Here is a 13,766-nt window from a genome sequence, read left to right on the forward strand (position 1 = left end):
AAGTTCGGTGGTGTTGGTGCACAAATTTAATCACAGTACTTAAGATTCAGAAACAGGCAGATATCTGTGTTTGATGCCTGCCTGATCTGTAGCACATGTTCTAGGGCAGCCAGAACTACATAAGAAAAGTCTGTTTTGAAAAACATACTAGCTTACAGACTCCATCTATGTCCTGGAGCTAAAGCTGAGCCACAGCTCTCCGTACACAAATTCTGAAAGAGAGAGCTGGTCTCCCAATTAATCCATAATAATTCTATGCATCTGTGTATAATAGCTGATCGCATAAAAGAATTGTACTGACCAGAAATATAAACATTCAATGAAGATTGATAATGTTGCACAATAATTAAGAAATATGAATAAAAATACTTTTTCAGTTTGGTATTTTCATCTTTCCTTTTTAGTACTGCTAATAAAATTGAGTGGTGTAACAATCAACTTGATATACAAAACAGGCATGTAGCAAACACCCTCCTTTTTAGAATAGGGATTGAAGAGTAAGTAGATATATGTTTTATCCTTATAGGTATACTGGATCTCTGTATCATAGTCTCTATCTTAGCATGTATATAACAGACTGTATAGTATGGTAATAGAATTTTCCAGTTTTCAGAACACATTTTTTTGAAAGAGGAAGATACAAATAACTCTTATTTTTAGGACACACTCCAGTGCTGAGATTAAAGACATGTAGTACTACATCTGCCTGGATGCTCAATATTTTCTTTTCTTCTGTTTTTTAAAGGATATTTTTGTAACTATGGCTGTCTTGGAAGTCGCTCTGTAGACATTAATGTCCTTAAGCTCAGAGGTCTGTCTGACTCTCATATGCTGAGATTAAAAGCTTGTGCCACCACTGCCTGGCAGGGTAGATGATCAACTCTTAATTTCTGTCTAAATTAAGGAGAGAGGAAGTCACACTTTGTTACTTATGTAAGAATGCACACAAAGGTTTGCTGTCATCAAAGCTCACATCCTAGATGCTAGGGCTCTAGCTGTGACTAACATGTGGAAAATTAATTATGTGTGACAATTTAGAAGCCTCTGACATTTCTTCATTAGAAAATGTGATCCTGAGGATAATTTTGGGGCTTTTGGATTATCAGACACGTAATGAGAAAAAATTAACCACTCAATCCATGCTATTTTTTCTTCTTTAAACAGTGTTTCTGGGATCGAAGGTTTTGGTTGCTTACTATAGGTTAAGTAGAAATGCAGTGACTTTGTGAATGTCTAAATTAGTGAGATGAGCATTGTGAACATGGATTTAACTCTATTCCTAAAGGAATGAAAACTAAAAAGACACATGCATCCAACTGCCAATGTATATGGGACAGGAAGAAAGTTAAAGATAAGGAACAAATGTGGAGTGGCTCTTTGAGATACGAATCTTCAGTAATTGATGGAACAATGTTTATAGAATCTATTTCAACAACGATCTACATATCTATCTATGTATCTGTCTTTCTGTCGGTCTATCTATTATTTTCATTGTACATACACAGAAGTAGGGGCAAGTTTCTGATACTTGTGAATTGTGCAAGCAATCATTTTAAGTCTACCTGGTTGTTACACGTGTACTAAGGACTGAATCCTGTGCTTATCTCTACTCATTTAAAGCAGGTACACTTTTGAGAAGCTTCACCACCAAACTGTCATAGATATATTCAATATTTCTCCTTGTCTTTTGCCTACCCTTCTCTCCATATAATAATAAAACTTGGGTCAAAGGAGAGTAAAGGGAAGAAAATTGAAATTGATGATAAGGGAACATGGGGAAAGATTTTCCTAAATTTATTTTCAAAGTGACCCTTGGAAATTGTAACGATTTACATACAATTGGCCCAGGGAGTGGCACTATTAGGAGGTGTGGCCTTGTTGGAGGAAGTGTGTTCTCCTAGCTGCCTGAGGATTCTCAGACTGTTCCTGGCTTCTTTCCGATGAAGATGTACAACTCAGCTCCCACTGCAGCAAGCCTGCCTGAATGCTGCCATGTTCCCGCCTTGACTGAATTACTGAAGCTGTAAGCCAGCCCAAACTAAATGCTGTCCTTTATAACACTTGCCCTGGTCATGGTGTCTGTTCACAGCAATAAGACCCTAATTAAGACCACAGTATTCATACACTCAAAGGTAAACCTGAGAATGATAGAATATAGCCATTTTGCTTTAGCAAAAGAGAAATAGTAAGTGATTTTTTTTTAATCTCGTCATAAAGTGAAGAACACGTGGTCTTCTGAGACAAGAGAAAGGCTTTGTGTTTACATTCCAGCACTAACAGGGGATTTAAAATTCTAAAGAAACTCTTTCATTTCTTTCCTCATCTAAAAGACAACTACATTTGTAAAAACCAAAGCAGACATTTTCTCTTTCCAAATTCATTTTCACATAAATGTTTTCTTTTTCTGATTATTTCATATAAATCTAATATTTTGACATCATTCCATGCTTCTCTCTTCACTCTCCTACTCCTCCAATACTGTCTACTCACCTCTAATCACTTCTATAATTATTGTTACGCATACACACACAAACACACACACAGAGAGAGAGAGAGAGAGAGACAGAGACAGAGACAGACACAGAGACAGAGAGAGAGAGAGAGAGAGAGAGAGAGAGAGAGAGAGAGAGAGAGAGAGAGGAAATGATATAAAGTCTCAAATAGTAGTAGAAAGATGGCATAGGAAGTGCAGGTGCTTGCCTCTAAAATCTGCTTCTAAAATCTTGCTTCTGTGATCTGAGTTTAATACCCAGATGCCACATAGTAGGAGGAGATGATCAGGTGTTTCAACGTATTTCTAAACTCCATTCATTCTTTATTTCAAGCATGCTACACATCAACACAGAGATATGAAAAATGAATAAACAAATGTGAGAAAAATTTAAAACATAGCTCAAATGAGGAAAAACAGTAATAATCATTGGTACTCAAAGAAGAAATGATTCCATCTTGTTACTTATTCAGGCAGTATTTAAATCCTTTAGACAAGTGAGTAATATATAAAAATTGCTTAGTAAAACAACATATAATACAATAATACATGCAGAATATTTAACTTTTAAGGTAGCAATAACTGTTGATGGTAATATAACTGACTGCTTTTTCAGTGTCAATACAGGATTTTTCCCATTTATCAACTTATTTATTCACTTTACACCCAGATTACTATCACCCTTCACAGTGTCCCCTCACATAGCCCTTCCCCTTATCTCCCTCTTGCATCTTTCTTTCCCCTCTGAGAAGGGGCAGGCTCCCCTGGATACCAACACTCCCTGGTATATCAAGCCTCTGCAAGACTAGGCACAAATAAGGTACTGAGGCCAAATAAGGCATCCCAGATAGAGGAACAGGATTCACAGTCAGGCAACAAAGTCAGGAACAGCTCATGCTTCAGTTGTTGGGTGGCTCACAATACATGATTTTTAAAAATAATACAAAAGTCCTCTGTGAGTATGTCATGTGTATCTGTTCTAATGGCTGGCTGGAAGTTACATCCTTCAAGCATCCATTACACAAAAGTGTAAGCCTGCATATCACAGAAGACTGCATAGATATGGACATGATCACACAAAATTTAAAGATTTTTTTCCTTTTCTTTTTCTTTTTCTTTTTTTTTTTTTGGTTTTTCAGGACAATGTGTTTTATTGCTGTGAAGTGAGACCACTACCACCACAACTCTTATAAGGGAAAACATTTAATTAAGGCAGGAATACAGCTTCACAGGTTTAGTTCATTATGGTCATGGTGGGAAACTTGGCAGCATGCAGGCAGATATGTTGATAGAAATTGAGCTGACATTTCTACATCTTGATCTGCAGGCAGCAGAAGGAGACTCTGTGGAACTTGATCATAGGAGACTTCAATGCCTGTTCCCACAGTGACACACTTCTTCAAAGAAAACCACACCTTCTAATAATGCCACTCTCTGTGGGCCAATCATGTATTCAATCCATTACACAGGATTTTTTCCTGTAGCCTTGACTGTCCTGCATCTACTTCTGTAGACCAAACTGGCCTTGAACTCATAGAGATCCTCCTGTTTTGTCTCCTGAGAGATGACATTAAAGGCATGCACTACTACTGGCAGACATTTTGTAGTATATTAAATCATGGAAAAGATTATCACTTTAAAATGATAATAATGAAAATTAATACCATTTAAGGGTGATCAGTTTCACGACTGCACAAAAGAACATATTGTTGAGGCAGAATATGGTGGATAGGAATGGCTCTCATAGACTCATGTATTTGAATGCTTGTTCCATAGTGAATTGCATTATTAGTAGGTATGACCTTGTTGAACTGGGTATGACCTCGTTGAAGTTTATGTGTTACCATGAGGGCAGGCTTTCAGGACTCAGCCACTTTACTTCCTCCTGCTTGTGTATCACAGTATTGAATCCACAGCTCCTTCTCACTTCCATATCTGCCTGCATGCCACCATACTTTTTGCCATGACAATAATGGTGTAAATGTATGAACAGTAAACAAGCTCCAATTAAATATTTCTTTTTTAAGTGTTGTCATAGTCATCGTGTCCCTTTACTACCAAGAACAGCAGAAACAGTAGACTGGATCCAGCTGGAGGCTAGACACCCCATCTAAGAGAAAAGTTGTAACTAGGGTTGTGGGGTATTCTGTGACAGATCTGAGCATGTTTTGTGGAGGATTGTGGAAGGACTTCGGAGATTTGGGATACAAAAACCTTTGAGCATTAAGAATTCAAAGGGAAGTTCTTGAGGAGCTTGAAAGACAAGAATGTTAAAGGCAGTGTGGAAGAGTGTAACACAACAGTTTGCCATTTTGAACTGAGACTCTGTCATTCTGGTCAACTGAGGATAAAAGAATCAACCATGACTAAGGAGAGACCGGCAACTCTGAAGTGAAACACTTGTCTTACTGGGGCAATTGATATTGGTTAGCTGCAACTAAGAAATTATATGTGATCGATGAAGAAGAGAACAGCATCATTTCCTGAAATCACAGAGAACCTGTATTTCAGAGATCGTCAAGTTGCACCACGTCTCGTCAGCTGGACTTGGTAACCTGTAGAAACACCCTGGGAGTACTGGTTCTGAAGACATGAAACAAGACTTGGAGACACGGAGAGAACCTGTGACTTGGCACTCTCAGACACCAGGAGATTGGTAAAGGTGAATATTCAGTCACGCTTGAAGCGTAGGACCGAAGGGATCATGCATAGAAGTTTGACATGAGGAAGAAAGCCTAGAAAGACATTGGTGAAAGTGCAGCTCAGTGCCAGCAAAGGATGCCTGCAGTTTTGGAACTACCTGTATGTACCATGGGAAAACCACTAAGAACAGTAGCAACTGCGGAATGGATTCAGCTCAAGCCTAGGAGATAAAGTATGTGCTACAGAGGGCAGAGTTGTAGAATTGACACAGGCTTATTGGATGAGTTCAGAAGATCCTCAGTAGATACCAAACACAGGGTGGTTGCGAGTTGATTTTGCTTTGATTTGATTGTGACTATGCCTTGATTTCCATTTTTTAAAGTGAGAAAGTATCTTACTGGAGCCCACAACTGAGATTTTAAATTTTAAAAGACTTTGGATTTTAAAAGGGATTTTTAAAAGTCACTGAAATTTTAATGTGGTCAAATTGATAAAGCACGTTAAAGCTTGAATTTGTGGGACTTCTAAAATTATTTATTTTTTTTTAATATGAGATCTTAGGGATGAAAAAAATGAATAATAATGGCTTGATAGCAATGTGCTTGTGAGTCAAGTGAACAAGGGGTTAGTTGTACCTCCTGGTTTTGTGTATCAATTTGACACAAAATCATTATAAGAGAATCATTCTCAGTGGAGTAAGTGACTCCATGGGACTTAGCTAAAAGATATTTCCTTAATTAGTAATTAGTGAGGAAGGGCCAAGAATATTCTGATTAGTACCTTCCCAGAGGGTTTTATAGGCAAGCAGGCTGAGCTAGTTGGAAACAGTCCTCCTCCACGGCCCTGTATCAGCTCTGCTTCCAACTTCTCGCTTTGTAGCAACTTCCTTCAGTGATGAAGAGCAATGTGGAAGTGTAAGTTAAATTTAACCCCTTTCTCTCCAGTTTGCATGTTGGCCATGGCGTTTTTGTTGTAGCAATAGAAAGCCTAAGATACAGAGATAAAAATTTATGAAGGAGGTCCAATTAGAATAACACTGGCATATAGGGAAATCTCTACGTTCAAGTTTCCTTATGGGCTTTGTTTTTATATTACCTTCCATTTTCAGATTGGACTCTTGTTCAAAGACCATGCATATAAGTAGAGAATACATAGTAGCTATGAAAACACAGAATAAGTTGTAAGCAGTTTAATACACTTAAGTACGTTTATAAATAATGTTTTCCTTCAAAAGATAGGAAGATTCACAACAATATGTAAACTAGGTGATAATAATAATGATGACGATAAAGGTAATTATGATTTTACTGAGAAAAATCTTTAAATCAGGATAGTGCAAGCCATCAACACTGATTGATAATTAAATGATCCTTCAAAACACAGAAAAAACTCTCAAAACGAAGAACCTAGGTCTGTTCACATTAAAGTAAAAATGCAATTATGTATATACAAAATGTTTTTTTTTTTCATCCAGTCTATGTCATGTCCACAATTATGTGATGATTTGTTTATGGATGACTGACCATGAGTGTGATAGTTTGCATATATTTGGCCCAGGAAGTGGCACCATTTGTAGATGTGGCCTTGTTGGAGTCAGTGAGTCACTGTGGGCATGGACTTTAAGCCTAGCTGCCTGGAAGTGAGTATTCTGCTAGCAGCCTTCAGATGAAGATGTAGAACTCTCTTTTCCTCCGTTCCTCCTGGACTATGCCTGCCTGGACACTGCCATGTTCCTGCCTTGTTGATAATGACCTGAACTTCTAAACCTGTAAGCCAGTCCCAATTAAATGCTGTCCTTATAAGATTTGCCTTGGTCATGGTGTCTGTTTACAGCAGTAAAACCATAACTAAGACAAATACCCTATAAAATATCCAAGTTTCTGTGTTTAACAGTATCTGTTCTTGTTTCAAAGAGTATGGATATGGGTCCCAATACCAAGACTATGGTTTACAACAATTGGTAACTCTCATTACAGGGATTAAACAACCTCTCCTGAATTCAATGGGCACTAGTCCTGCATGTAGTATATGAACATATGTGTAGTCAAGAAAATTATATATATAAAACAAAAAATATAAATCTAAAAATAATTTAGAAAAAAGTATTTGGGTTAAATATTCTGTGTGCTAATTTTTGAACAGTAGATATCTTTTGTCCTTTGTCTAATACACAATGGGAGTATTTCCTACCCATGTTTGATAAATGCTCTTCAGGATCCATTGCCATGAATGTGCAGTTTAATATTCTTGTTCAACTTTTAATGGTGGAGTTCTACTTAATTTTTACAGTTGTATGGTTATTATAATAATTGTGTTCAGATAGAAATATGAGTACAAACATATATATTTGAAATAAACTCAACATTTCAAAAAAGCAAAATCATAGCACTCAGAAATATACATAATTATATCTGGCATATATAATTATAATAGATATAAAGACAATATCTATGAAAAGACAGCAGCAGAAATCTAATGTAAGTAATGCATTGTCTTTCCAATAGCAGCAATCATAGTCACAAGGGAGAATTTCCTTGAAAATTTCATTCCCCTTCTTCCTTTCTGTCAGCATTATATTAGGCTTGTTTTAAAGAGATAGGATAGTTAATATGAATAAAAGTATACAAGTTTCTTGAACATGATAGATCAAATAATTGGAGTAGCACTATTTAATGATTTGTCTATGAGTTTCTTTTCTTTCTCCAAGATTGTCACTGTTCTAGCACTTTCATCCCAAACTGTAATTTGAGGTAAAATAAAAATACTTAACATATACATGGCTATAGGAATTAGTTTGAACTACATAATCTACCATGAGTTGACATTGAGGATAGATTTGCAAGATTTAGGATTAACTTGTTTTTTCAAAGCTTACATTGGCAAAGAAGACTTTAATAAGATGCCTTCAGACCATCTCAGACTACGGCATCCATATTTAAATTGGCAATGTGTTTCCTCTCCAGCTAGTGAAGACTAGTGCCTCAGAATGCTTGAACTACTTACTAAATGGCCCTTTGCAACTTAAAAAAATGGTGAACTGCTAATTAAAAATTTGTATTGCACTTTTCTATGAAAAGGAGAAATGAGTCCAAAACACTGAGTGCAACGGAGGGCAAAGTTTATCGAATAATTGTGACAGGGTATATTAAGTCAGGATATATAACTGCCACCTCAATACTTGTTTGAAAATGAAGTGTGGAAAATTCTTTGTTGTACAAAATATTTAACCCCAAGCCTAGGGTTTCTACCTAGCCTTTGGTAATTGAGTTACCCCCTATCCTGAAACACACACACACACACACACACACACACACACACACACACACACCACTCACAGCCTTTATATTTACAATAAGACATAATCAGCACAAGAGCTGGGCAGATACCTAGCCCCCATGATATTAGAATCTACTTTCCTATGATAATCCTGAATTTATATTGTTTTATCTGGGTGGTTCTTAGCTCTTACTAGGCAGACCTCTTGACCATGATCTGTTGACTACTAATCCATGGCCACTTCTCCTTCTTTCTCTACTGCACCTTCATTCCTGTTTTGAATGCTAGAGCTGGATCAATTACCTCAGGCAAAATTGGTCACTATCTAGAAAAAAAACCTGGTTACAATTGCTAATGTTTCTGAGCTTGAGAAAATTGTATGCCCAGAGGAACATGGGGCCATGTTATTTTCTGATGACTCCTCTGCAGCCAAGTCCAGTCTGTGAACCAGGATTGTGATGTACTTTTTGTTGACAGTATTTCCAAGAGGAGTACAACACTGCAATGGGACTTTAGTGAAGGTGTGTGTGTGTGGGGGGGTACTGAAAAGAAGAGGAAGTACTTAGTTATTCATCTTTAAAGTTGGTTGTCAACATTCTGTGGAAACAAACACCTTCCCAACTTTTCTGTGTTCTAAACCCAATCGGGAGAAACATCTAGGAGTAAGATTCTAAAATAATTTTAACAGCTAAATGTAATATCTACCATAAAGAACCCTGTCAAGATGTAGTCATGGGGGGCTGGAGAGATGGCTCAGCAGTTAAGAGCACTGACTGCTCTTCCAGAGGTCCTGAGTTCAATTCCCAGCAATCACATGGTGGCTCACAACCATCTGGGATCTGATGTACTCTTCTCGTGTGTCTGACAGCTATGGTGTACTCATATAAAAATAAATAAATCTTTAAAAAAATAAATAGTCATGGGTGGAAGAATAATGTGATATATAAAATACAACACCTTAATTTTCAATGAAACTTACTTGTTTTGATATTTTGATATAAGTTTAGGACTTTAATAATTTCTGAACGAACTCTGCAATATTAGCATCACTTCAAGGCTGTTCCTTGCAAATTGCTGAAACACTGTGTCAAAAAAGAAAAAGATTCAAAAGTAAAGTGACATTCCTCCATCATTAGTAGCAGTGCAAACTTTTATATCACTTTGGAAATCAACTTTGCAGTTTCTCAGAAAACTGGGGATAGTTATACCTCAAGAATCAGCTGTATACATAGGCATATACCTAGAAAATGCTCCAACATCCCACAAAGACCCTTACTCAACTCTGCTCATAGCAGCTTTATTCATACTAGCCAGAACGAGAAACAACCTCGATGTCCCTCAGTGGGATGGTGGGCTGTGAAAAGTAGCCTTATTCCTATTGAAGATAGGTCAAATCCCAAGGCACCCTAAGGACAGTGGGAGCATTTCCAGTCGCCCAGGAGATCAGGCCCCACTCATGGAGCTACAACCTCCAAAGACCCCTGTGAAAAAGTTTGAGACAGATAAGTCACATAGGGCAATACCGCAAGGCCTTCTTCCACAGGTGAGGATGTGACCACAGTCATGTAGGCTCAAGACAGATCAGTCACATAGATGCAGGATCATGCCCCCAAATAGGTAGATGAAGTATTCCCAAGCTCTCAGGCCAAAACAATAGACATTACCTGCTGCCAGACCCTGACCCATCCTGAAACTGAACTTAAGAATCCTATCCACAAGGATTAAAAGCTTGCATACTCCATAGTCTGAGAGCTTCGGTCATAAGAGCTGGAACATCAATGCTTGGGGAAGGTATGTTCTTCCAAAACTGCACCAGAAACTCCCGTGCACCACTTGCCTGCTAGTCACTCCCCAGCTGCCTTAACTGGCCTGAGCAACTGAAGCTGCAGAGGCAAAAATGGAGGCAGAGCAGAACCAGCAGCAGGGCAGCAGAAACAGTCTCCCCACCAAACTTGTCTCAGTTCTCTCCCCTTCCTCTGAACCTATGCACCTAGCTGGACTAGAAATCTTCATGGAAAGCCCCCAGCATTAAGGCCAATATCCCTCAACTGAAGATTGGATAAAGAAAATGTGTAACATATACAAAATGGAATACTAGCCACCTACTAAAAACAAAGATATCATGAATTTTGCAGGCAAATGAATGGAATTTGACATTATCATCCTGAGTGTGGTAACCCAGTCCCAAAAGGGCATGAATGATAAGTACTCACTTAATGTGGATATTAGCCATTAAATACAGAGCCCATGTTACACTGCATAGACCCAAAGAAGCTAAACAAGAAGGAAGTCCCAAACAAGGAAGCTTGAGTCTCACTTAGAAGGGGGGATAAAGTAATCAGAAAAGGCAAATTCAGAGAGGGAATTTAGAATCAGCAAGAATCGGGAGGGTAATGGGGTTTTACAATCAGGTGTTGGGAAGGTCAGGAGAGATGCCTAGATGGCCATGAAAATTAATGGAAATCTGCAACTGACCGATATGAAGAGGTAGACGTGGGATGAGTGAGGTGCCCAAGAATCAATGGGGATGACCTTTGCTGTGACTCACAACACTGAAGAGACCAGGCAATGACCCCAGTGGAGCAACAGAGACACCATCCCACCCATAAAACATTCAACCCAAAAATTTTCTGATCTACAAGAAATGTAGGCATGGGGGATGAAGCAAAGACTGAGGGAATGGCCAATCAAAAATAGGGGCCAACTTGTGACCAATCCCATGGGCAAGCACCAATCCCTGACACTATTAATAATACTCTGTAATGCTTGCAGACAGGAGAATGTCCAGTGAGAGGCTCCACCAAGCACCTGTCTCAAACAAGTACAGAAACCCACAGCCAAAGAATGTGTGCACCTTGGGGACCCTTATGGAAGAATTGGAGGAAGGATTGCGATCCCTGAAAGGGATAAGAACTCAGAAGGAAGATTAAGAGGTCAACTAACCTGAATCCTTGCGGCTCTTTGAGTCTGAACAATCAACCATTACATATACCAGGTGGACCTAGGCCTCATCACACATATTCAGCAGATGTGCAGCTTGGTTGTCATGTGGTTCCCACACAACTGGATCCTTGGCTGAATCCAAAGCTGTTTCCTGTATGTAGGATATATTCTTCTAGTTGGACTGACTTTTCTGCCCTCAGTGGGAAAGAAAGCAGCTAGCCTTTCAGAGACTTGAAATGCGAGGGTGGTGGAATATCTTGGCAGCCCCACCTGCACAGAGGAGGAGAGGAAGAATTGGGGAAGTGTTGTTGGAGGGGTACTGACTTGGGAGGGGGACAGTGAGCAGAATGTAAAGGGAAGAAGTAAAATATAAAATTAATTTCAAAAGTTAAAAATGATTTTCACATATATATGTTCTAGTTAGAATAAATATATGAGTCAAGAAACTAATAACATCATGGGTCTGTATTTCAGGGGAGGGGAGTGTTTAAAAAACAGTGGTATAAATATTAAGGGAAACTAGTGACAGACTTAATGTCTTAGTTAGGGTTTTACTTCAGTGAACAGAAAACATGACCAAGGCAACTCTTATAAGGATGACTGTTAAGACAGAGATGCAGCTCCCAGACAGGGTCAAGTAAGTACTGGTGACAGGTGCAAGTCGGGGCTGGAATGTCACCCTTGAGAAGAAAATGTTTTTCTTTCTTGGCCTGAAACTATTTTCTGCTGTATCCTGTTTCTGTGGAAGTGGTTCTCATGGTCTTTTGGTAATGGCGAGTATATTTTGACAATAAGAAGAGGCGTGATTTGTTATGAGAATATTTTGAGAAGAAACCTTTGTACATTCATATTTCTTTGTTTAGCCTTGCCTCAGTTGTTCCTGGTATCATGGGAATAATGATCTTATGGTATCTTACCAAAATGGAAATTGTGGTAATGCATATTCATATCTATATAAGGATTAATAAAGCTTGCAACTGCATGCCATCGGTTCTGCCCTTGCTCTGTGTCCTGGTGCTTTGCGACCACACCTAGGGCCCCGAACAGAATAGACCTTGACAGATGACATTCAATTGGGGCTGCCTTCCAGCTTCAGAGGTTCAGCCAATTATCTTCAAGGTGGAAGCATGGCAGTGTCTAGGCAGACATGGGGCTGCAAGAGTTGAGAGTTCACTCTATTCTGAATGGAGCTAGTAGAAGATTAGATTCCATATAGCTAAGATGTGGTTATTAAAGCACACACACACAGTGACACACTTACTCCAACAAAGCTATATCTCCTTATGGTGCAAACCCTGGGCCAAACATATATAAACGGTCACACTGAATTAAATAGTGATGGTAGTGGAAGCTGAGATTTGAGGAGTGAATATGAGGAGGATAAATATCCCGAAAGTCATCTTGAAAAAGGCATATGGAAGCAAACTTGTGTAAGAGAGGCTTCCCTGCACAAATATACATATAAACATTTTTCAAATAGGATGAACTTATAATAAGAATGATTTCTCCACTGGACACTATAGTCTAACAAGTCCATAGTCCAGTGCCTGTATTGCATTGTCTTCTTTGAATTTACTATTCAGAGACTTCCCATACAGTTCAGTCCATTACAACCCTTCTTGGTTACCATACAGAATTTGAAAGTAAGACCCTATTGCTGAAGTCAACACATGGTTAAGTCAAAGAGCAGAGATAAATTTATGTAGCTATAAGCTTGATTCTGCTGTGGATCTTAGTGGATAGCTTTCTTAGTACCAGAAAGCTACAGGTATGGAGTAGGCTACTGCTGGAGAAATATAATCACTGCTTTTGTCAAGCTTGGAAATACTTCCTGCCAATGAATTCTAACTGATAAAATGATGAACTGCCTATCATGAGAATAGCCAACATTTTTAATTGGATTGTGTCCCAAAATGAAACCTATATTTGGCACTGCACCTAAACAGGGCCTTCATACTACTTTTAGATCTACCCCTATTACTGTGCTAAGTCATCTTAATTTAAATCAACCCATAATAACTAATAATTATACCTATAAATCAGTATACCCATGAAAAATATTCAGAGACTAGAAAATCACACATACACATGTATAAATGAGTAGGCATAGTTTATTGTTTAAATGAGAAGGCAGTGATTGTTGTTTTTATTATATAAGTTAATATATGCAATTGTCATATTCCTCACATATAGTATTTTCTGTGTAAAACTATGTGGCATAATAATAATGATATACAGAAAATAGTTGATAGATTCCATAAACCTATGTGGATGGTTCTTTCAATGGATTCATGATCATTAAATAATTAAAACAATGCATAGAGAAAAAGTACCATCATGATATACAGCAATGTCTCTTGTGAGCTTACCTGGGGGAAGGATAAGAGCAAAGGCAATGCAAATAATGTATCAT

At 38.3% G+C, this 13,766-nt stretch overlaps 1 pseudogene; it reads right to left on the reverse strand.

Annotated features, from left to right (window-relative positions):
- Rhog-ps3 (ras homolog family member G, pseudogene 3) overlaps positions 1 to 13,766 on the reverse strand; it is a 142,122-nt pseudogene that overhangs the window by 34,579 nt on the left and 93,777 nt on the right.

This window comes from Rattus norvegicus, chromosome 1, assembly GCF_036323735.1.
Source record: "Rattus norvegicus strain BN/NHsdMcwi chromosome 1, GRCr8, whole genome shotgun sequence".
NCBI classification, from domain to species: domain Eukaryota; kingdom Metazoa; phylum Chordata; class Mammalia; order Rodentia; family Muridae; genus Rattus; species Rattus norvegicus.